The sequence below is a fragment of the Silurus meridionalis genome, chromosome 1 (genome assembly GCF_014805685.1).
Source record: "Silurus meridionalis isolate SWU-2019-XX chromosome 1, ASM1480568v1, whole genome shotgun sequence".
Classification (NCBI taxonomy): domain Eukaryota; kingdom Metazoa; phylum Chordata; class Actinopteri; order Siluriformes; family Siluridae; genus Silurus; species Silurus meridionalis.
The window spans coordinates 17,913,634-17,939,355 of record NC_060884.1 but is presented as its reverse complement, the minus strand read 5'-3'; the positions used below and the strand labels follow the sequence as shown (position 1 = coordinate 17,939,355).

At 41.5% G+C, this 25,722-nt stretch overlaps 1 protein-coding gene across 1 annotated transcript in view; it reads right to left on the bottom strand.

Moving 5' to 3' along the window:
• plxnb1b (plexin b1b) overlaps positions 1 to 25,722 on the bottom strand; it is a 67,472-nt gene that overhangs the window by 29,870 nt on the left and 11,880 nt on the right. The window contains exon 2 of the mRNA XM_046848657.1: positions 4,302 to 4,422. The gene's annotated coding sequence lies outside the window, so the exon portion shown is untranslated. The remainder of the gene's footprint in view (positions 1 to 4,301; positions 4,423 to 25,722) is intronic.

Below are 25,722 nucleotides of genomic sequence, written 5' to 3'. Positions count from 1 at the left end.
CAAAAAAAGTAAAGACAAAAAAATACAGACAAAGAGAAAGGTTTTATTGCTAACAAAAATCTATCCAGCTGCTCATAGAAGGAAAATAAAACCGTAGTTGTTTAATATCTGCTTGTATTTAGGCACCAGTAAAAGATCTGACAGCTGTTTAACTGTGATTCTTTGGAAATGTGTCTGTTTTTGAGTTTGATTTCAGTGTGAGATTCTTTTCTTCTAGTCTACTGAATAGAAACAGAACAATAGCAGAACAGACAGGACTATTGTGATGAAACTGCTTTACCGTTTGTTCACTAGAACATTTTACTACGCAATGCTACATGTTCGAACGCCTAAACGCTGTAGCTCATTATTTACATGGCAGACAACAGCGATCACCTGCATCTTTTCAAACCTCCAGTTTATCCCCAAGGGATAAAACCAGACCTAGCTACCTCCTGTCTAGCTATAATTGGCCTGTGCCTGGCCTCAGACATGGGGGATGTACCAAGGGTTTAATTAAAAGAGAGGAACATGTTTTCATCTCGGGTCAGACCGGACTTTCAGGGTTATTTGTGAGATAAACAATAATACCCAATTGTTAAAGGATCAGTGTTATAAGCAGGATATAGAAAAGGATAAAAAAAAATTAATATACAGGTTCACTCTGTACTCACAATTTTAACCCTTTTAACCCTATTGCAGAGGTCAGCAACCACTGAGTTAGTACCAGACTGCAAGAGCTTTCATGGAAAAAGAGTCACATAAATAAATAAATAAATAAATATCTTCTTCTTCTTCTTTCAGCTTCTCCCATTAGGGGTCGCCACAGCGGATCATCTGTCTCCACACCCCTCTGTCCTCTACATCTGCCTCTTTCAAACCAACTACCTGCATGTCTTCCCTCACCACATCCATAAACCTCCTCTTGGTCTGCCTCTTTTCCTCCTTCCTGGTGGCTCCATCCTCAGCATTCTCCTACGGATTGATTCGTGATCTGCATATTTGATTTGCCATGTTTTACGCTGGATGCCCTTCCTAACGCAACCCTTCCTAAAAAATAAATGTTTTTATTTTATTTTATTTATTTTTTTTTTTACATAAAGTTTCATTTTAATTGTTTCTCCATCAATGAACTGAATGTGTGTAACATTATAGATTTCATTTTCCTTTGGAATGAATAAAGTGATTGATAAACTGCATGCCATAATTATGTACATATTTTTAAATGAAAGTGACTATTTTATGTGATAATGTGACCAAAACTGATTCAAATGACCATCCAATAAAGAAGGCAAAGCTGCTTCACTTTTCAAACTGACCATTTGTGACTTTAATGGAAAAGCACTCATCAGAGCTCACGTGTTAATGGAGACTTGTATTACTGCGAAATTGCTTTTTAAATCCTGCAGTGGGAGTTTTGTGAGATGTTCTCAGGATGGCTCACTTCTTTGCGATGTTTCAGGGCAGCTTGTTGTAACGAACAATCAACTTTAACCTTGTGAACTACTACTTCTCAATCACGGTGTGTGTTGGTGGGACGACGCGTTTCAAACTATATCAGACATGTGACTTTTTAATTCTTGCCCTAATATTAAGTACATCTGCTTTATATCTATTACTTGATTTTTGCAGGTTAACAACCACTTTTGTGCATAAAATGATAAACTCCCAGATAGCTATGGTATCAATTACATTTACAGTGTTTGGCAGAGACCCTTATCCAGGGTGACTTACAATTATCTCATTCATACAACTGAGCAGTTAAGGGTTAAGAGCCTTGCTCAAGGGCTCAGAAGTGGCAGATTAGTGGTGGTGGTGGGATTTAAACTCATGACCTTCTGATCAGAAATTCATCAAACTTAATCACTGACCTACCCCCTTTCCCCCCTACCATCTTTCAGATTTATGACCGTCCAAACCTCTAAAATGATTCTAAATCTGTAACAAGCTGAGGAAAGTTGTGCGAAAAACTACCTCCTCAATCTCTTAGCATCGGTCATATACACGACCTCTGAACTGCCATCTGACCTCTAAGAATTGTCCGTCCGTTGAACCCGGATGAGACAAATGAATCAGTTACAGACGCCGTACACTCCCAAACGCAAAGCTAAATGTTGACTTTCACTGCATCGACAGGATGAACATCTAACAACCACCAGAGATCTATTATAAGCTATAGACCATGATCTCTCTTATTCTTTCCTTTCAATTATTTCCAACAATATGATCATAACCGGCATTGAAATAAATAATAATAAGACGAAGATCTCCCTCACTTTGAGTGAGAGTCGGAGTCTGCTGATTTTCGAGTAAGAGAAGGGGAAGGAAGGACTGAAAGTGAAGGCTGCATGGAGAATTCTTTAACGTGCATGTGCATAACTGCCCGGATACACATGATCCGCTATGAAAGGGGTCCATTGTCCTCTAGATAAAGTATAGACCTTTAAAAGTGTGTGCCTTTGCATTGCTCCAGTCATACTAAACATGCTCTGTCTCGGCATAAGTCTCATACACACACACACAACACACACCCAGAGCTGATCTTTGTGTGTGCTGAGGAGCGTGGGAACGTCATGGTACAACCTGATGACAGTAAGTGCTTTACACCGGATTCCACCAAAGTCTCTTGACTATTTCTTTAAACAGACAGAGACACAGTGAGAGAGAGAGAGAGAGAGAGAGAGAGAGAGAGAGAGAGAGAGAGAGAGAGAGACTGCAGAGCATCACAGAAGGAAATGGGAGGAGAGGAGGAGTCATATTTGTCTCGAAGAACAAATGAAGTAATAGAATCAGTCATCCTATAGATGTCTAACAAGCAAAATGAGCATTTAAATAGAGAACTAGTTAAGCGAATAAACCAGAGATTGATGGCACATAATGTCATTGTATATATCTCGGTAGGGACAAAATGTCAATGCAAGGATCGTATACTTGACAGTTTTGACCTTGTAGGGACGTTTGGCTGACCTGCATGTGTTCCCTCCACTACACAACCCAGATAATTCACTAGGAAGCCATCCTGTATATTAGGTTATTCAGTTCGGAAATACTGATCCAATATTTTTTTTTGCTTATCAAATATGATGAGGGTGAAGATCAACACTCCAGAAATTGAAACAGATTTTTAAAATCAAATGAGGCGAGTAAAACAGCCTCCACTCTCCTGCAAAGTCTTTCCACTAGATTATGGAGTGTGGCTGTGTTTATTTTTCTCATTCAACCCCGAGAGCTTCAGTGAGGTCAGGCTCTGATGTTGTAGGTGAGGGAGAAAGTTGGCGTTCCAGTTCATCCTAAAGATGTTCTGTAGGGTGTTGAGGTCAGGACACTCGAGTTCTTCCAGTCCAATCATGGAACATGTTTGGGTTTATTAGTTCCAATAAAGGAAAAACCTTAATATTTAAATAGCTTTCAAATATTAAAAGCAAATTTCCCCAAATTTGTGGAAACAGTTTGATTTAAGGACCACATTTTGGAGTGATGATCAAGTGCCCCACAAACCTTTTGTCACAAAATCAATAAATTTGTTCCTGTAGACAAACATAATCTAAGTACTACACTTCTATAGAAAAAGGAACACTAGAGAATTGTTCTTATACTATATGCATTAAAATGGAAGGGAACAAAAAAAAAAAAAGCTTAAATGGATATACTGTAGTTTACTTTTGGTGAGGAAAACAGCTCTGAATCCTGCTGTAGAATACGGTCCAAAAGAAACAGTATGAATCCTCGGCTATATTCATTATTCATTAATAGAATAACCAGTGGGTGTGAGGTGGTAATTTGGCCTGATGTTTATCACCCCGTCACAAACTAGAAGAGCTTTCCAGTACATGTTTATGCATCAGACCCTTTACCCAGGCCATAAATTAAAGCTTGCAGAGTTCTTAAACAAAGCCTGACTCGCTTTCATGTCGATGAGACGGGTTTTAACAGGGCTGTGATCAAAGACAAGCACATACAGGTTGAGGGAGAGGGAGGGAATGGCACAGAAAAAGAGAAGACACACTGGGTTTCAGGGTAGCACAAAAGCCAGTGGTTTCCTGCCTGACTGGAGTTCTAACTCTAATCTACTGTATATGATTACCTGCCCCCCCTCCACACACACACACACACACACACACACACACACACACACACACAATTGTGCGGCCTTATATGGGTCCTTTTGGTTGTGAGTGCATTGAAAGACAAACCACCTCTTTGTACACTCTTTGTGTGTGTGTGTGTGTGTGTGTGTGTGTGTGTGTGTGTGTGTGTGTGTGTGTGTGTGTGATGAAAGTTAGCTCCAGGTAATGTAAGATTTAGTGGGTGTGGGTGATTACTTTGCCACACATGAATGTTGGAAATTCCCTCCGATATACACAGGATTGCCTGGACAGAGATACAGCAATCAGCAGCCTTGGTGTTCAGTGTTTCCAAAACTCCTGACGCCTCGCTTTTCTCCTGAGAAAATACAAATGGCAAGCGAACAGGAGATTAGTAAACATATTAACCACCAGCACAGCAGAAACACAACGTAAGGGAGGCAAACACAACATTTATACTATTAGATAAAAAGTGGGAGGCGAGAAAAGAGAGGGGGAGGGTTTAAAGGAGAAGAGAAAGAGAAGAAGAAGAAGAAGAAGAAGAAGAAGAAGCGAGAGAGGCAGACATCAGACACGGCCCATGGGCTTTACCAGAGACTCCATAACTGTACAGAGAGAATTTGCCAGACACAATGTGTAGATGATTAATACTGAAAACGCAAAATGTACCAAGAACGCAAGTCCCATCTAATTTTATATAAATAGGACAAAGAAGGAGAACAGGAAGACATGCATCTGGTTATTCTACTGTAATAAACTGTATCTATGCCTCACCCTCTCTTTCTCTCTCTCTCTTTCACTCACACACACACACACACACACACACACACACACACACACACACACACACACACACACACACACAAAGAGATCCGGTCTCGCACTCTGCCACACTCATTTAGGGTCGTATCGGTCTCATGTTTCAGTTCCTACAAAACAGTGAGGAGAAAGTGTAGGCGGAAAAACAAACGGCACTGCACTAATGTCCTGCAACCCATCAACTAAACTGAAGACATGAGAAGCGGCTTTGATCAATGGCATAAATGTCAGATCTAATTGAAGCTGCAGAATATAAAGACAAATAATGGTCTGTTTTAACTCAAGTAAAACAAAGCAGGGAAGCTGTGATGTGTCATCAAAACAGCGACGGTCGTTTGTATCACAATAAACGCTTATGGCAAATCTACAGGAAGTGCGGCAATATTAATATGTTTTGACAGACATTACAAAAACGGCAATAACCAAAAACAAATGCTGTGCTTTCTCCAAATTCAGGGGGGGGATCTTTATATGACCATATGAACACCCTCGGGCAAATGGTCTTGTCAAGTCCCTCTTACCTAAAGGACTTTAAAGGCTCGTTAGAGATAATCAGACCTGCGCTTGAGATGTGCTCAAAACCAGCAGGAGTATCTTAGGAGGTGGGAAAGAAACTAAAAAGTGTGATCTGGGAAAGAGCACACTTTATTCTCTATTTAAAAAAAAAAATAGGATGAGGCCGTTATGTTTATTGTAAAAAAAACACAGCATTTCCAGGTAGATCTCCACTATCACACAGACATCAATCAGGGAGGATGAGTCTGAGACACACAGTCAGCCAGTCACTGCTGCATCATTCCAGGGTGGTGTAACTCATTTAGAGGAAAATCAGACTCATCATGCATGCATGAGCTTAAATACCGATACTTCATCACTTACAACATTTGGCAAAACCCCTTTTCCAGAGCCACTCACGATTATCTCATTTATACAACTGAGCAGTTCAGGGGGAATTTGTAAATTGGTGGTGCAGGGATTTGCAACATCTTAACCACCGAGCTACAGCTTTCCTTCTCCATCACCGTTACGATGTTGACTTAGAGATGAAAATCCAAAATATATTACAATACAATATGTTACGATAAAGTAAATGGTGGCGAGTCAATAAAATAGTTTCACTATATAGAAGCTTGTATTTAAATGCTGAATAAGTGTTACGATGTGCACATTAAACCCGTCAAACATCCGAAATCCACCAAGAGTGACACATGAAAGTGATCATAGTGATCATAGACAATTATAAACCAATATCCTGACAATTATATACAGGAAGTCCCCGACTTACAGTGGAGATGCGTTACAATTAACCCACTTGAAAATATGGTAAGTCGAGTCTATTTAGGAATCTTAAAGAATAGTGATCGATTCGGGGGTCGTATACTGTAATTTGTTAACAAACTACAGTATAACACGCACTAGCGTGAAGCAGGAACAAGCACTAGATCGCGAGTGGAAGGCGGAGCCAGACGTGCTCTGTTTTTAGTGTCTGGCGACGATAAAAAAATGAGAGAAAGAAAAGCTAAAATTGGGCTTTGAGGCACCAAAAACACTGAAAACAACTCTGTCAACTGCTGGAGAAACTAAGACATGTCCTGGCAGTGTCCAAAGTCCAAAGAAATTTTTTAATTGCGCGTGAAAAGGTAATAAAATCGTATTTAGCATGTAGTAGAAACAAGAAAGCAAAAACAAAAAACAAAGTACAACTCAATAATTCCTGAAACTGAAGACCGGATTTGACTTCATTCTCCTGCAGTTATCAGGAAGCAATAATCCATAAACACATTTCATTTAAAATATTCACTCTGGAAACCAAAAGCAACAAATTAAAACACGGAGGCCTTTTTTTTTTTGACTTATCAGTTGCATCTGCAGTGATCGTTGGTGTGTGTTCATCAATGTGCAGTCATGAGTGTAAAAACCACAATGTGCAGAAATGACTCCAGGGCAGTTCCAGAAATGCCAAATATCTCACAGCCAATAGTGAAGAGCACCAGGGGTCATTTAAACACACACACACACACACACACACACACACACACACACACACACACACACACACACACCTTCACAATTATGCTGTAGAATGTATTTTTGCACTTCCACTGTATTTATATTTAATAAAAAAATAAATAAATACACAGAATAAAATCCCATTTGCAAAACGGTAAAGAAGTGACAGAAAATAAAACAGTAAAAAAAGGAATGGAGAAAGTGTGTGCATGGGTGTATAGAACTGACCCCAGGTGCTCTTCTCTACAGGCTGTAAGATACTCGGCATTCCTGAATCGGCACTAAACAGGGCTAATACTCACTCACGATACCCTTCTTCTCACAGACCCCATGGCACTCACACCGCTCTGCACACAAGTGTGTGTGCTCATGATCATGTTGTTCTAGTCTCATTGTCCTGGATTGCATCATCCTGGATATTCATACAGTACCCCATATCCCATATCTATATTCTAAGCAGATATAATAGAAGTGTCAAACAGAAATTTAGACACTGGGGTTTGTCACGTAAGACAGAAATGTTTCCCCACACACCCATTTTATATACGCACTCGTTCACAACAGCTGAGAAAGAAAGGAAAGAAAGTGTGTTTCATTTAAAGCACAAAGTTAATGTTTACCACTCAATAAACAAACAAGCAAAACACACACACACAATCTGGTAGACAGATGTACCTCTTACATGTACAAAATTTTGTTGTTCAGGAAAATCTAGGTACACACACACACACACACACACACACACACACACACACACTTGATTGGTTTTTCCACCTGCTTGTGTGTCACTGTATATTAACAATGCTTCACCTGACTAAATCAATGGCCATCCCACACAAATCTTATGAATGGATCAGAGGCTAAAGAGAATAAGATCGTCGCACACACCCACTTTTACAAAGCGTGAAAATAAAAGAGCCAATGGGGTGGAAGGCCCTAAACACACACACACACACACACACACACACACACACACACACACACACACACACACACACACACACACACACACATAACTATAGAATATATTTCCTTACAGAAAAAGCATCAGACGATAGTCAAAACCCAGATTACACACTATACTTACAAGGAGGCTAATTTGGAGTAGAATGGCATGTACACACACACACACACACACACACACACACACACACACACACACACACACACACACATAACCATAGAATATATTTCCTTACAGAAAAAGCATCAGACGATAGTCAAAAACCCAGATTACACACTATACTTACAAGGAGGCTAATTTGGAGTAGAATGGCATGTACACACACACACACACACACACACACACACACACACACACACACACACACAATACAGAGCATGTAGGTGAGATTGTACTAAAGAAGAGCAGCATGTTTACTTCCCCTTGTGAAGGTGCAGAGAAACAGGCGGAGGTGTTAATGACAGCTGCTTGCTCCCACATGAGAAGTTCTGGAGAGGATGTGCTTCGGTTATTCACACCTGTCAACCCCCCTCTATTTCTCTGTGCTTTCATCTCTCCATCTAAATAGTGACTCCTTCTTTTGCAGCTTTGCCCGGGAAAAATAGACAAAGACAAATCTATCGCTCTTCATGTCACAAACGAGTTGGGTAAAAGCTTCTCAGTGGAGTTGGGCATTCTGGCTGCTTGTACTCGGACGCGCCGACGGGTTCCTTGTCTACTAGAGTGCTTAGAAACACATGCCTTAGGATGTACACGCAAAGTCAGCCTGCATATGTAGACACTAAAAAGAGACCCGTCTTTGGTTGTGCAGCTAGACGGAGCATAGCCAGGAGAGTGCAGGTCTGTGGAAAGTGGGCTTGTTGTGCTCCAGCTCCTGCAGAGTGATGAATGTGTTTGTTCCTCACTACTTCATGTCTGCTTCTCGCAACTTAAAGGTCACGTGCTCTTTCAAGCCGTGTTGCCAGGACCCACACTCTCAGTCATGCACATTACCTAATCATCTGTCTTCTTCACACATCGGCCATAGCGCGTGTGAAGCGTAAAGCCTAGTGCAAACTACACGCTACCGCTCGTGTAAAGGGGCTCAGCGAGCGATCGCCGAGCCTCGGATAGTTTCATGTGCATGTCTGATTTTCTTGCCAGTGAAGTGTGTAGTACGAAGCCCTCTGCAGCCAGGTGCAAGCACTGAGCTGAACAACAGCCAACCAGAGTCCAAGAGTGAAAATCAAATTCATCTGCTCTCATCCGTTCTCGCACGCCAGATCCTAGATTTCACTGAAGTGTCCGATTTATCGCACGCTGCCAAGACCTGCCACTGTTTACTTATGAACTTATGAGTAACTTTAAATGTGAAAAATCAAGTCTCATCATGTTGCACTGTTTATTGCCACAAAATTACAGATACAAAATAAAATGTCAGAAAGAAACAAACCGTTACCTTTAAGACGTGGAAGGTTGTGGCCAGAAAAGAGGAGAATTTTATATATAAGTTATATAAGTTATATATAAGAAGAAAAAAAAATCCTACTCCAGGTTAAACAAAAAAAATGAATAAAAAGCCAAGATGTTCCTAGTTTGTATAGAATGTTAGGAGAAAAATGTTCAAACTGGAGGATAAAAGAAGCACTTGATAACAAAACTGGCAGGTTATTATACTAACTAATTATTTTTTTATATAAATGTCAAAGGAATTACTGCAAAATTATGGACAAAAACATTGTAAATTAAAGGCTTCTCTCTCTCTCTCTCACACATACACACACACACACACACATTTACTCGCACTCCTAAACAAAATCTCACGCTCCCTCTAGAACAGCGTCATCCATCAGCTGCTGCCATTTTGGCTACAGTGAACCGCTCATCTCAACACTGTTACTTAAAGGTCGGGGGTCAAAGGACACCAACATCAACTTCACACATACACACAGATGCACTTACTTTAACTGTAATGACAGAAAAGACACCGGTGACTAATGAATCCTCTAATGAGACGCTGCAGTTTAATAGAGACCAGAGAGGTACCTTGAGTAGAACAGAGAGAGAGAGAGAGAGAGAGAGAGAGAGAGAGAGAGAGAGAGAGAGAGAGAGAGAGAAATAAAACTGGCAGTTCCGGTTGAGAGGAAATCCTTTAGGAAAAACACTGTGCTACTCGCGACCCAAACGGCACCTCCACCTCACTGATTAAGACCGCAGGGATTCCCCCGCCATCTGTGCTTTAATGGTGTTCCCCGCGTGTACTCAGGGGGAGAGGTAAACCCTATGGGAGAGGGGGAATGACTGAAGAAATGACAAATGACTTTTCTAACACTAGGGTTCCATCAAACGTTAAGATGATCTTTATAAGGAGAAATGAGGAGTAGTATTGGGTGGAGGGTAGGAGGGCTTTTCTCATTTAAAATACAATAGCCTGTCTGCCTACTCCCATCACCCTTCCTGAAGAGAAGGACAAATAAGACAATCTGGAACGCTCCAGCACCCCGTCACTACCAAACCCCCCACTCTCTCATACACACACACACACACACACACACACGCACTGTACATACACAACCAGTGTGAACTCTTTACACCTTTTGTGCATGTACTGCACATAGCACATGCTCAGATGAGCACACTAATACATTCACCTTCTAAACACAAAGAACGGCAAACGGGTGAACTTTGCCACTCTGTAATTCATTATCCAACCCGCCCATCCCCGTAACGACACCCGAACTCGTTCGTCTGCCCGACCAATAACTGTGCAACACTACACCATGAATCCTCTGATATCATATATAAGCTGACACAAGCATTAACACACGCCTCATATTTACCCTGCCTCGATTACCACCAAAGATTATTGACCCACTGACAGAAATATCAATATCTGCATGGCCACTGGTTTGCGTTTGCTGAAGTTATCTCAGGGAGTCCACACCGTTCTAATGTTTGCCAAAAAAAAAAAAAAAAAAAAAAAAAAAAAGCACCTTTATCCAACCGCCTCGTTCTCCAACCCGACCCCCACTCCAGTCCACACGGCGAGTCATCCATCTCTATCAATCTATCTATTCTATTTATTTTATCTCCACATGCTCACTTATCTCATTTAATACATCAAACCCACTACCCTTTTCGCCTTTAATAAAAAACTGGACTGCTTTTTTCCCCACCTAATCACCAGGCTGAATTTAATGGTCTAATCAGATGCTCCCAGGAACACATGTAATTGAAGGGGCCCGTGCAGTCAGAATCCTGAGGTGAGAAGACGGCTCCCGATTCGTCAGCTCGGCTTTGAGCCCGTCAGGGTCGAGAGGTTGAGGGGGGAGCGGCCAGACGCTTCCCTAATCCTCTGGGAGATGGATCTGTCACGCGTGCACAACCTAACATAAACACAAACACACCTGACAGCATCGCCGAACACATCAGACCCGTGTCTGTTAGTGGATTTAACAACACAGCCTGCATCAGCCCTGCATTCTAAACAAAGACGAATCTAGAGCAAGACAAAAGCATATACAGAATAAAATCAAGACACAAGAACAAAAGAGAGCAACTAGAAAAAAACTTAACAAAACAAATAACCAATAAATGTGAAATGCTTTTCCATTTCATGATGTTGATGGCCTGAACATCAGCCCCAACAACTGTGTTGATCTCAGGATTGAAAAACGTCAGAACGTTCATCCAACATTACACTACAAATGTACTAGAACGTTCAGAGAACATTCAGGTTCCTATGTGAAGGTTTTCTATGTTCTTCTTCTGTTCTCCAATTTGAAAAAAACCTGGTGAATATGTGTGTGTGTGTGTGTGTGTGTGTGTGTGTGTGTGTGTGTGTGTCTGTGCACATGTTGTCAATGGTGCCCTGCCTCATCTCATGGTGGTCCAACTCTGTTCTGCTTGGTGTGTGGGGGAAAAACTATCAAACGGTGCAATGGTCCCAAGAAAGGTTAAACACCATCTCCAAACAAAACACCAGTCACTTTAAAACAAGAAGGCAGACTATTTTGTACACCTGCATGAGCATACTGGGGGAAAAAAAAAAAACACACGACAGTGAATGAGAGAGATCTTCACACTGGCTAAACCAAAACAGATCAAATTGTCATTCTATATACTGTTTCAGACTACAGTGTTTTTTGTACAATTTTGGGTTGGTGGTGTACTGTGGGATTTTTTTAATGTAAAAAAATATTCTGTGCCTCAAAAGACTGTAAAACGCTGAGATAGATAACTCAGAAACCCAGTGCTTATTCACCTGACAGTTTTCTGACCCACGCTGCCACTTTTTTGTTATTACAATTGGAGAATTATGACGTTTATTCTCATCTTCAACCCTTGACGGTGTGAAACAAACAGTTAAATAGAACAGCAGTAAATACTGTACGTGCAAATACTTTCTTTATACGCATCTTATAATAGCTCAGGTATTCTCACACACACACACACACACACACACACAGTCCTTGAGAGTCTGCTACAAAATACACCTGCATGTGAATCAAACAGAATGAACGCATGAATTAAACAAAACAGTGTGTGTGTGTTTGTATAAATGCTCTTTGAACTCATTATAATTCAGGACAATGACTGTGATACCAGACATCAAAGTAATAAAAAAGAGGGAGTGAAAGAAAGATGGGGGTGACATTGCAACGAACATGGTACATTAGACATAAGACGACAAGGAGAAACTGTTTCCCTGTCAGATTATATCTCTCTCTCTCTCTCTCTCTCTCTCTTTCTCTCTCTCTACAACTCTGAAAACCCCACACGTCCATTATTCTGTCTCTCTCTCCATTTGCACAGATCGGACAGTATCCAGGCCACGTTCAACTGAAAGGAAGCACAGGACAAGAGGATGATAGATGAGCTGATTCGATTACTCACGTCTGCTTATTCCAATAACAGTCATCCTTCTCCCGCGAGGTCACCTTGGATTTACGGATGAAAATAAAAAAGCAGACAGGACGACGGGGACGAAAAGCGGAACCATGAGAAAAGGGTAACGGGAATAGAGAACGACAGCCACAGAAGGAGAGGTGTGGCCCGTGGAACAACAAGTGTGAGGTGAAGGAGAAAAGAATCCTGATCTCTCGCTGGGGTTCGGCACAAGTACATGCATGCTTGGCAGAGTCAATAACTGCAGAGCTTTGATTCCACTGATTATACAAGAAACTAATTCGATTAAGGAAGCAGCTACTCGCACACCCTTTTTAACCCACTGTGTGTGTGTGTGTGTGTGTGTGTGTGTGTGGAAGGTGTGTCTGTATGTAGACAAATCTCCTGTACATCTACTTACATTGTCTGCATATACACACACACAATATATGGACAAAAGTATTGGGACTCCTGACTTTTCCAGTCACATGTGCTTCTTCACATGTTGGAGGCACACAATTGTGTTTTTGGATGCGGTAGCATTTAATTTTCCCTTCACTTGAAATAGAAGACCCAAACCTGTTCCCACATAGAAGCCTGTTCCCCCTGTGCACAAAGCCAGCTCCATTAAGATATGGTTTACATGGGTTAGAATGGAAGGGCTTAAGTGGTCTTCTACAGAGCTCTAATCTGAACCTTATTGAACATGAATGAAATGGACTGCTGATTGCACCCTCACCCTACACCAGTACATGACTTTAGCTTGTTGCTGAATGAGCACAAATTTCCACAAGCACACTATAGATATCTAGTGGAACATCTTCCCAAAAGAGTTGAGGTGAAAAGCCCATATGAAACTAATGGCCAGGTGTCTACAAACGTTGGTCCAAAACCAAAAAAAAAAAAGACCGTACCAGAAAATACATGCTGTTCAAATTGTATTGCAAACATCAGATACTGTGATTAGATTTTTTGACATTATCATCTACCTGTGGGTGATGGCATCGTTTAACATGCGGCACAGCCGTGTATAGAGGTAAAGTGCACTGGATGTGGGTACTGGTGATCACATTACAGCCTGTCACATTTCTCTGAAGTGTTGATTAACGGATTAAGGAGGACAGACTTCCTCTTCCGCAGATAAAAATTCATTTATATCCAACAGTACAGATTTATATCCCAAAGTACAAACACAGACACACACTATTCACTCTGTGGTCCCTGATCGCTGTGTAATTTAATGCCTGTCTGCTGAAGCTAATCTCTACTGTGTAAGTTTTGCGGTGCACAAAGAAGATAGGTGGGTGAGTGCAGCAATATATTTTGATGAACAAATGTGTGCATGTGGGTGCGCGCTCATGTTTTTGTTCGAGTGAGAGCAGCTGAGTAAACACACAGACACAAGGCAAATGGACTGGCCTCAGTTTACAGAAACCTCCTGATATACAGTAACTCCTGTACAAATCAGCACAGTCGAAGTCACGTACCTTTTAGATTCATGCGCACAAACACTGCCATCGGTGGAAAAGCTGTGTGGTCAAAACTAGTGTTCTGTCTATATTGTCTCTGCATCCCTCTAACATTTGAAGTGAACGAGATGTTTGAACACACAAATATCACAGCGCTCATATAACTACAGGAAGTCCTCTACTTACGACGGAGATACGTTATGGCGACCCCATCGTAAGTCAAAGATATTGTTGAAGATAGTACTATGACTATGACAGTCTTTCCTGCTTCATGCTGATTTATAATTTTTCATTTTCTGCTAAAACTGATGACTTGCCTCTTCTTTTATTTTCACTGCCAGCAGGAGACATACTTGGGCGCTTTTATCACTAAAATTGCTGTTTGAAACCGAAAAACACACACTGGGACAATTTGACTGCTTCGAGCGCCAGCGAGAGTGGGGCATCTCACAGGGCGAGAGATACGCTCATACCCAGCTGCTTGTCCAACGTATCGTACGTGACCGAAATTAATATTTGTACAATTATGTCGTATCGCTATCGTCATCGTAAGATCGGAAAAATCGTAAGTCGAACCTCCGTAACTCGGGGACCGTCTGTATCTGGCGCACTTAGTTACTCTCACCTTCATAATCAGAACTAGAGCTGGTTAGTTTCGTGGCTCAGGGTCACACTTCTGTTTACAACTGAACAGGAGCTGACGGATCTGCCTGAACAAGACAAGAATGAATAAAGCCTGTGGGTGTGATAAATTCATAAAAAAGATTCAAGTAGCAGTAAAAACACAGGAACAAGGCAATCAGATTGGAGAAAAGTTAAAGTGTGTGTGTGTGTGTGTGTGTAATTTTTAATGAGAAGAGAGAAAAATTGCAATAAGGCAAAAAGAGACAGCAGCAGTTTTCATAACCACGGTCAGTAAGAAAGGCACAGAAGCTCAGGCCTAGATTAAAGCATGATGATGGCACAGAAGAGGGGGGAGGAGGAGAAAAGCAAACCAAAGGAACAGAAATATGAAAACAAATGGACAAATGCTACTGTTGGAAGACCGCCCCATGCCCTCTCTGCAGGATAAATGAAAGCAGACCTTAACACTAGGAACAGTGCTGAAAAAGTGCGGGTTGAGGTTTCGGAAATGCATTTGTCATAAGTGTCGTGTTAAGGCACACGGCCAGTGGGCTTGTGTGCGACCGTGTGGTGTGTATGTGCGCATCAGTGTGCGCGTGTCTCTTAAGAATGTGTGCTGGTGTGCAGATAGCTTAAAGACGGAGACCAGTTTCAGACTAAAATGACACAACGTTCGTGAAGGGAAAAATATTTTGAAGCCGACCGGAATGTGCTTTCAAGAAGTCTGATATGTTTCAGAAACTGAAATCTTCAACACAAAAACGTCTGCATTCCTTTTCAAACCTCGGTGCGATATAATAACAATGAAGAAAACAACGCAACACAAAACAAAAGGGTCAGATGTGAACCTGCCTCTGCTGCTCTCAGTTCTTTTTCGGCTGCCTTGTGATCAGGTGCTAGGCGTATCTGCGTATCTGAACCTGTCTAAAGGACACAGAAGCTTAAGAATGACTCGCTTACAAATGTTCACGTCCATACGTTCTCACCGCGCTAGCTCCGGTTGCAGAACGCGACACTGTTAGTGACTCAGGCCGTCAAAGTTATAAAGGTTACCAGTCACTTTCACAGTCTGCACATCATCGTGTCGTTACGCGTTTTTACACGAACACCGAAAAACCGTTGCGAAATCTGACATGATGTTTTAGACTTCATCCCTTATGCAGGTAAAACCCCTGAAATCAAGCTTGAAAAATCTGAATAAAGCCAGTTTAGTTACGCTTTAGGCTTTGTGCTTCTTATTAACAGTCATAGGGATAATAACATGCCGGGAATTTGACCTTGAATAACCTCGCAGCTCAGAGCTTTACGCTGTTGCGAGACAAAGGTGCAAAGTATTTTCCCTCCCGGTAATTCCTTCTCTGTTACTCATTGTGTTTGCACAGGTGGGATTAGGAAGAATGAAAGTCTTGGATAAAGTTCGTTAGAAAAAAAAAATAAAAAATTAAGAGATACAAGCTTTTATAAGATATAAGATTTTCTCCATAGTGTGGACCGATGTGCCAAAAACAAAGGTAAAGGAGCAAATGGTGACAAAACAGATTCAAGAATGCTTCCCATTTTAGGCTTCCCAATTTTATACCCAGGAGAGCACACATGAAGTGAACACAACAATGTAAAAAGTGTTCTTAGCTTTTTCATATCACACAAGATGGGCTATTTTTTTATTCGAATCCCACCCATTCCTGAAGTAAGTTCCTCCAACAGTTATTTTGTCCTTCTACATAAAAACTGATGTCTGGCAGCTCACTCAGGTACCTCCAGACATGTTAATAGATGCTACAAGAGTTAAGCCTGGCAGAAAAACCTCCCAGATGTCCTTTATCTAGCACAGCTGAGCCACCATAATATCCACAGAAGAATTCTTAAGTATGTTAATATTGGACCCAAATTTATCATCACATATCTTCTTCTTCTTCCAGCTTCTTCCATTAGGGATCACCACAGTGGATCATCCGTCTCCATACCCCTCTGTCCTCTACATCTGCCTCTTTCAAACCAACTACCTGCATGTCTTCCCTCACCACATCCAGAAACCTCCTCCTTGACCTTCCTCTTTTCCTCCTTCCTAACGTCTCCATCCTCAAATTTCTCCTACTGATATACCCCATGTCCCTCCTCTGCACATGTCCAAACCATCTCAATCTCACTTCCCTCGCCATGCCTCCAAAACGTCCTACATGTGCTGTCCCTCTAATAAACTCATTTCTAATCCTGTCCATCCTCGTCACTCCCAATGAAAACCTCAACATCTTCAGCTCTGCTACCTCCAGCTCCACCTCCTGTCTTTTACTCAATGCCACCGTCTCTAAACCATACAACATCTCAGGTCTCACCACAGTCCTATAAACTTTCCTTTTCACTAATGAGCTCTGAAATGAAGGTAAAAGAGAGAAACCAGAAATCCATTTTTGGTAAGAAAGTAACAGTGTAAGTTGAAGACGCTTGATGGTGTATACGGTTATTGGGAAAGAGGGATGTATAAAAGAGATACTAAAAGCGGGAAAAACTATGTCAGAGTACTGAGTCATTCCTGTCCTCTCCCAATACCTCCTCCCTACAGAGAGCACGGTCTAACACCTATCTCTCTTTCCGTCTCTTATTCTCTCCTAAATGAACCTGTTCTTTCTTGTCCAGAAAGTAAAAAATCCCCTCTGGTAGCATTCAGCCAGTGTAGAGTACAGCCTGGGGGAACATTTAGGGCCATCAGAGGCTATAAAGCTCAATCATGTAATAGCGGGCGTGACTGGACGCACACACAGTAGCAGCCATGTTCTCTTTTGGCAGTGGGTGATGAAGCCTGGATTATGTCACAACCCTTAATGAATGCCTGGTTGTACTTCACCGTTGCACCATTTCTGTGCGAATAAAAGAGGCTGGGAGAAAAACAGTAAACAACCCCTGTACAAGCAAAAAAATCAACGGAAACATACAAAACCATTTCAGAAAACCATTACTACAGGTACAGAATTTCAAGTTGAGAACCTTTTTCTTTTTTTTTTTTCTTTTTTTTTTTTGGTTCTTACAACTTGAATGCAGCGTAATGCTCACAATGTCACGCAACACACCCCATCCCATGCCACTTCGTCCCCTTCTGGCTTTCTCTAAGGTGATCTGGTTCTTTTTTTGCTACAGACCTTGAACACGAAACCCACCCGAAAAACCTTGAACCCTCAAAGCAATCAAAACCAAGACGCTGACTAGATAAAAATAAATAAATATATAAATAGAATCCGAAGTCTCAAAACAAAAAACAACCTTCTGACCAAAACAGTTTGGAAATACTAGCTCCCGAAGCTCACTTATTTAAAAAAAAAAAAAAAAAAAAAAAAAAAAGGACACTCGAAGGAAGTGCTTGTTACTGCTTGTCTGGTGTTCTTGATTTACATCTACAACTATAATCCGATTATTATCTTGAATCTTACAGTAAAGAAACCTTAACAGGTGCCAGCATTTCCCTTGTTTTTTTTTTTTGCACACTCATGCCTCCACAAAGAGGAATAATCTTTTTCAGCTGACGGAAAAAAAAGAAAAAAAAGAATTGAAAGTAGCTTGGTATTGCTTCATTGCATTTGAAATGAAAATCTGATGACCAAAGTCAGCATGGTTGGCTTTCTGCTTATCTTTAAGCTTGTATTTATGTGCAAGCAGACTTTAACAAACAGCATCAAAAACCATAAAAACAAACAAAAACAACACGTGCTGTCGTCAGGTCGCGAAACAAATCCCTGAAAGCTACGGCGTCTAGTTGGGTCATGCCAGTGTTTGAATAGCCACAGTGAGCTATACTTATCCTATGAAGAAAACTCTTGGTTTTGTTGGTTCTTTCTCTCTCTCTCTCTCTCTCACACACACACACACACACACACACACACACACACACACACACACACACACGCTGCCACTCTGTGTTTAACTTTAACTCTGGAATATCCTGTGTGTATGGACACCCAGGCCAAACCTCTCGGCATGTTGCAGCTCCTACTGATACCAATTTAATTGCTTCCTTATTGCACTCGCACACTCTTATTAGAGAAAATATCAGCCGATGGTTGTGTTCTCAACTTTCTGTTGCAACAATAAAAATAAAATAAAAAAAGCGTAACTGAAGAGTAACTGAGCAACTCAATGGCAATTCTCATATTGATATTCATTATTCAACCAATTTTATGCACTTATAGACCTTGATGCCTGCAGGCTAAAAGGTTGTGTTCTACGACCTCCGCACACTCACATAAAGCCTGCTGACTAATTCTTAGATGAATACTGACTAATTCCCAACACTAAATCACCACCAACAAAGCGTTCGAGTTGGAACAAATGACTAATCATTTGCATTACAATCTATTATAATCAGCTATATTGAAATATTGAAGCCAAATTGATATTAGGAAGTCCCCCTCAAAAAAACATCAATATCTTACAATATAATTATAATACTACAATAACATTTATACTGCTCTATAACAGGTATAACAGGTAAGTGCATGTATGTGACATGACATTGTGCATATCAGGTTATACCTTTGTTTTATTTTGTGCAGCTTAAAAAATCAAAAAACAAAAAAAAAGCCAAGCGAGAAATGAAAGAGTTCACTTCCCACAACGTACGGATGTACACTTCAAGACACAAGCACACTTCTGCACAAAATCGCAAAATAAAAAGTCTGCGTGTGTGTGAATTTGTGCAAGATCTGAGTTTTAGGTCAATTCCTGTGCACACCCTTCCGGTAAAGACATCAAAGAATCATCGTGTGTGTGTGTCTATACATGCGAGTGTGTGAGCAACTAAGGAAGGAATGAGAACGAATAAAAATAAGTGAACAAACGTGTCACGGCCGGGCATCGTCTAAAACAAACACTTTCCCTGCGCCACAAAGCATCGTCCTCGCAGCTCAGAGAACCCGACACAGAATTCAGTTTCACATTGTGACACTGTACAATACCACATTGATTTCCATTCACAACCTGTTAACACACTTTATTCAGCACAGCAGACAAAATAATGTCTTTTCACATGAAGACGTTTTTAGTAGGTTTACCACACAACCAAACTCCTAAAACTAAAAAGTATTTCGGCCCAAAAACCATCCTGTCCTGGGCAAAGCGCTGTTTTTAATTACAAAGTCCATAAAGGAAAAAAAAGGAGGAGGAGGAGGAGGAGGAGGAGCACTGATGTATTTTCTGTGTGGTTGAACAAAAACAAACCCGGGAGGCATGATGACACTGCTCGCTCCAATTCCACGACTCATCAGTCCTCATGGAAAGCGCTAGAATGGTAGGTTGGAGCGCCAATTCCAGCAGATTCACTCGCTGAGACAGAGGCAAAATGTCGCTGCGCTGCACGACGATGAATTAGTCACGACCTTGATTTGGCAGTTTGTTATCTTCTAACAGCACAGTGGCATCATGTCTGGTATCATGTCTAATCGAAACCAAACATCAGTAGAGATTTCATTTGAACTGCAGCAAAATAAATAAACTTCACCAAATCCTCCATTCAGTTTGGTGATTAAATGACAATTCGACCGAGAAACAGAGACCAAACTGTTTCTTCCTTATCATATTCAGAGGGGCATTAGGCAAGATCAGGTGGGATATTTCCACCTATGCGCAAATAGACTAGCATTAGCACATCAGTTTCTAGCACACGCTTTCAACTTCTTATCAACGTTATCACACTATAAACACAAGAAATTCAGCTTGAATGATTAACATGTTTACGCCTTTCTTTGCACTCGTTTTCTGTGTAAAGGGGTCTCGTGAGCCTTAATACTTTGGTTTTAGTATTTTGCAGCTCATAACAAGCAATTCAGCTGCTTTAAGTCGAACATTTTTATTAAAATTCGTCTCGTAATCGTTTAGTAGAACGGTCCAGATTGCTGTCGAAGTCCTTTTCCTCTAGCAATCTGGCATCCTCATCATTCGTACTGAATATTCTATCATTTAACAGAACTGCCAACGTTTTTAGGGGGGTTTTAATGCATTTTCTGCTGTTACATTCTGTTGAAACACAAACATTCATTCCTACAGCTGCTTGTGAATTATTGTAATGAGCTCATATTCGTTTTGACGCAATAACGCTATTTAACAATTTTTTAAAAACCTCTATATTAATAAAAGAGAAGTAGCAATATAAAAGGGGAAAGGAAATCATTCCCTTTACTCTAATATCACTGAAGTTACATCAGTCCTTTTTCTCCCATATCGCTGACCAGAGGAAAGTGCACAGAGATCTGCTCCAGTCAATTATCTGGGACATGCTGCTGTATTGATCAATCAGTAAACCAAAGAGATCAATAAGTACAGATTTACTCCCTTTGTGGTCTAGATTATAAAATCAGATCATTCTGGACTAAAGGATTGAGAGGGTTTTTGGTGACAATCACAGAAGTGAAGTGGTTCCTGCTCCGTAGCTCTATGTAGTGTGATGTGGCTCTATGTAGGGTGATGTGGCTCTATGTAGGGTGATGTGGCTCTATGCAGGGTGATGTGGCTCTATGCAGGGTGATGTGGCTCTATGCAGGGTGATGCGGCTCTATGTAGGGTGATGCGGCTCTATGTAGGGTGATGTGGCTCTATGTAGGGTGATGGGTGATGTGGCTCTATGTAGGGTGATGGGTGATGTGGCTCTATGTAGGTGATGTGGCTCTATGTAGGTAATGTTGCTCTATGTAGGGTGATGTTGCTCTATGTAGGGTGATGTGGCTCTATGTAGGGTGATGTGGCTCTATGTAGGGTGATGTGGCTCATGTAGGGTGATGTGGCTCATGTAGGGTGATGGGTGATGTGGCTCTATGTAGGGTAATGTTGCTCATGTAGGGTGATGTGGCTCTATGTAGTGATGTGGCTCTATGTAGTGATGTGGCTCTATGTAGGGTGATGGGTGATGTGGCTCTATGTAGGGTAATGTTGCTCTATGTAGGGTAATGTTGCTCTATGTAGTGGTGATGTGGCTCTATGTAGTGTGATGTGGCTCTATGTAGGTGATGGGTGATGTGGCTCTATGTAGGGTAATGTTGCTCTATGTAGGGTGATGTGGCTCTATGTAGGGTGATGGGTGATGTGGCTCTATGTAGGGTGATGGGTGATGTGGCTCTATGTAGGGTAATGTTGCTCTATGTAGGGTAATGTTGCTCTATGTAGGGTGATGTGGCTCTATGTAGGGTGATGTGGCTCTATGTAGGGTGATGGGTGATGTGGCTCTATGTAGGGTAATGTTGCTCTATGTAGGGTGATGTGGCTCTATGTAGTGTGATGTGGCTCTATGTAGTGTGATGTAACTCTATGTTGTATTATGTAGCACTGGGGTCCTGGAGAAACATCTCATTTCACTGTGTACTGCAGCAGCTTTATATGGATAAAAGCTTCTTGACTTGACTCGCTCCATAATGTGCAGCTTTCTTTACAGTCGGAGAACGTGCAGATCCCATGTTTCTAATTGGTCTACTTTTTTTACCTCGTGATCATGGTTCCTGTAGAGGGAATACATCAAAAGGCACGCATACATCAAAGGTATTAAACATGATGAAGAATGAGCCTGTTCCAAAAATGACCCAATTAAACATGTTTTTGAACAGCATCATCTCTAATATTTAAACAATTGAGCTACATTTCCACACACACTGACTCAAACTCAGAGAAGTGTCCAGAGACTGTTGGCAACTAAATGTGGGCGTGTCCAAGGCTGAGAAAAGTTTAGTTTCATGCAAATATCGAGCGACTTATACCTTTAAAGTGTGTGACTTTATGCAAATATGTCCAGCAATGACCAATAGGAGTGAAGCGAGTGAAGCGCATGTGATCTGCGTTGTTGTCAAAATTGGAACACTAGTTGCTCCACTGATTGCTAACATTTACTATGACAACCAGTAGTAAATTAGTTCACAGTACAGTGACTGCCAGTTATAGAAGCATTGCATGTTTGAACTTTAGAGCATTCGAAACTATGTGGACAAAAGTTTGTGAACACATGAGCACTGGATTCTATGTGCTTTTGAAACAAATGTATTCCCCATTTGCTGTTCGAATAACCTCAACTCTTCTGAGACGATGTTCCACTAGATTTCGGAGTGCGCTTATGGAGATTTGTGCTCGTTCAGCCACACGGGTGTTAGTAAAGTGAGGTACTGATGTAGGGTGAGGAGGCCTGGGGTGCAGTCAGCGTTCTAATTCATTTGAGGTGTTTAACAGGGTTGTAATCTAGGCTTACATGCTACAAATGTTAACGCCACCATCAATCAGACAAACAAAAAAAAAAAGAATATGATCCATGCCCGAGAGCGCACTGATGTTCTACCTTTCATCCACTATAAACAGAAACGGATCGAGTATATTCCAGTTTAATGAGAAACCGGCAAATCCACCGATCCTCGTGTAAACAAGAAAGGGCTTGTTTCGAAGAAATATGAAATGAAAGTGCAGAGACTGCAATAGAAAAGTAATATAACTGCCAGTGGCCTGTGTGTGTGTGTGTTTTTATATCTGGAAGCCACTGCTTAACATTTTTGGGTTAACCCCTGAACTGGAGGAATGCACCAAAACCACACACTGACCACGCATGCCTGCACATATCAAAGAATTAACAAGACACAGAGCCTGAGAGACACTGGGGATATGAAAGAGAAGGGAAACGCTCTGCTTTAGACGGGTTGGGAGAAATAGAACATTAGGGAATAAACAAAGAAAAAAATAATAATTGTGCAAGTGGTGGAACAGGAATGACTTTTTTTTCTGCTTACACAGGCTTCACTTCACCTACAACATAACTGTGTGTGTCCTGGGGTGGATTTTGCTGTAATTCTTACAGCTGGTTCACATCAAGTCATCAGTGTTTTACACATCCTCGGTGCTCCTTTCTGTGTATACGCACACACACACACACACACACACACACACACACACACACACACACACACACACACACACACACACACACACACACGTGTCTCTAAGTAGACTACTGCTGCTAGTGTTTTACACATGGCCTTTTATGGGTGCCATTATGAATGAACAACCGTTTACAATTCTAGATACTGCAGTGGTCCTGTGGATTAAAACAGATTTTATTTCCTACCAAACCAGACGCTGCAACTAGGCGAAAGCAAACGCGTTTAAATTTTCCAAAACAACCAACCAATGAAATTATATATAATTACATTACCGTTTTAACAAACAAATTCGTGTTACTATTAAAGAAGACTTCTTCTTTCGGAAGCTCCCATTAGGGGTCGCCACAGCAGATCATCCGTCTCCATATCCCCCTGTCCTCTACATCTGCCTCTTTTAACCCAACTACCTGCATGTCTTCCATCACCACATCCATAAACCTACTCCCTGGTCTTCCTCTTTTCCTCCTTCCTGGCAGCTCCATCCTCAGCATTCTCCTACCAATATACCCCATGTCCCAACCATCTCAATCTCTCCTCCCTCACCTTGTCTCCAAAACGTCCTACATGCGCTGTCCCTCTAATAAACTCGTTTCTAATCCTGTCCATCCTCGTCACTCCCAATAAAAACCTCAACATCTTCAGCTCTGCTACCTCCAGCTCCACCTCCTGTCTCTAAACCATACAACATCGCAGGTCTCACCACAGTCCTATAAACTTCCCCTTTCACTCTTGCGTAACTATCAAAGAGGACGGAAGATTAACTTTATTTTCTGAGTCACAAAAATAGCTGTGTTTCAAATTGAGTACAAAATACAGCAGCAAGCAAAGCGGTGCAGAGGGAAGGTTGCACCCGGAGCCGTCCGCCCTCCACACACAGCGACACGGAGACGAGTGACAGCTTCATAAAAGCAACAGATGGCAAAGAGCCAAAGAGCAGGGCTGCGGATCCAGACCAGCATAACCTCCGTATTCCCGGCAGGCAGGTCATCTTATGTAGCTACTCAAACACCACAATGGGCTGCTCCTTATGAAAAGGACGTCCGCTGCGAAGAAAAACCCAGACCATACTGCACCTATTTGTCATAGTCAGCCAATCTCTGATCAGAGTCGTGCTTGGTGTATATTGCTCATTGGTAACCGAAAGAAAACGCTTGGTGTTATGTGTTTGCGGATCTGAGCCTCGATGAATCAGCGTATGAGTAATCAATCATAAATACAACACACCAGCAGGGGTTTTGCAATAAAATAAGAAAACCAACCAACTGGCATATAAATCTGAAATGATTTGTGCAGCTGTTTAGAAATCTCTGATGTTAAGTGACACTTCCTGTCCCAACCATCTTCCCTTATCCCGCATGCTCTTGCCCCGCTCCATTTCACTCGATTTTTGTGTTCATTTATTAACATTGGAAAACCTATGCTATTTATGTATTTATTTAGCATGTTCAATGAAGCATCAAAACTTAATGTTGATGACAGTCTTTGAGCTTTTTTTTGAGGACTCTCCTGATCAAACACTTACATCAGGCAGCATCAAAATCCAACATGTCAGCCATGTGGACCAGCATTTGTGGGGGAACCTAACCACAAATCCATATATGTGCTTTTTCAGCATCGCATTCCACATTTAATCCTCATATGCTGTTAGAATAACCGTTGCTCTTCTGGGATGATGTTCCACTAGATTTTGTAGTGTGCTTGTGGGGGGTTTCTGCTCATTCAGACACAAGGGTGTTAATAAAGTCAGGGATTGATGTAGGGTGAAAAGGCCTGGGGGGGTGGGGGGTAGATGGGCATTCAGAGTTTCAATTCACGCCAGAGGTGTTTAATAGGAATGAGGTCGGAGCTCCAGAGAAGGCCACTCAAAATCTTCCACTCCAGTCCATGCAAACCATATCTTTATTTAGTTCGCTTTGTGTCATGCCTCCAACTTTGTGGTAACAGTTTGCAGAAGAACCACATATGGCGGGGAAAAAAATGGTATCCCAGTACGTTTGTCCATATAGTGTATTTCCACA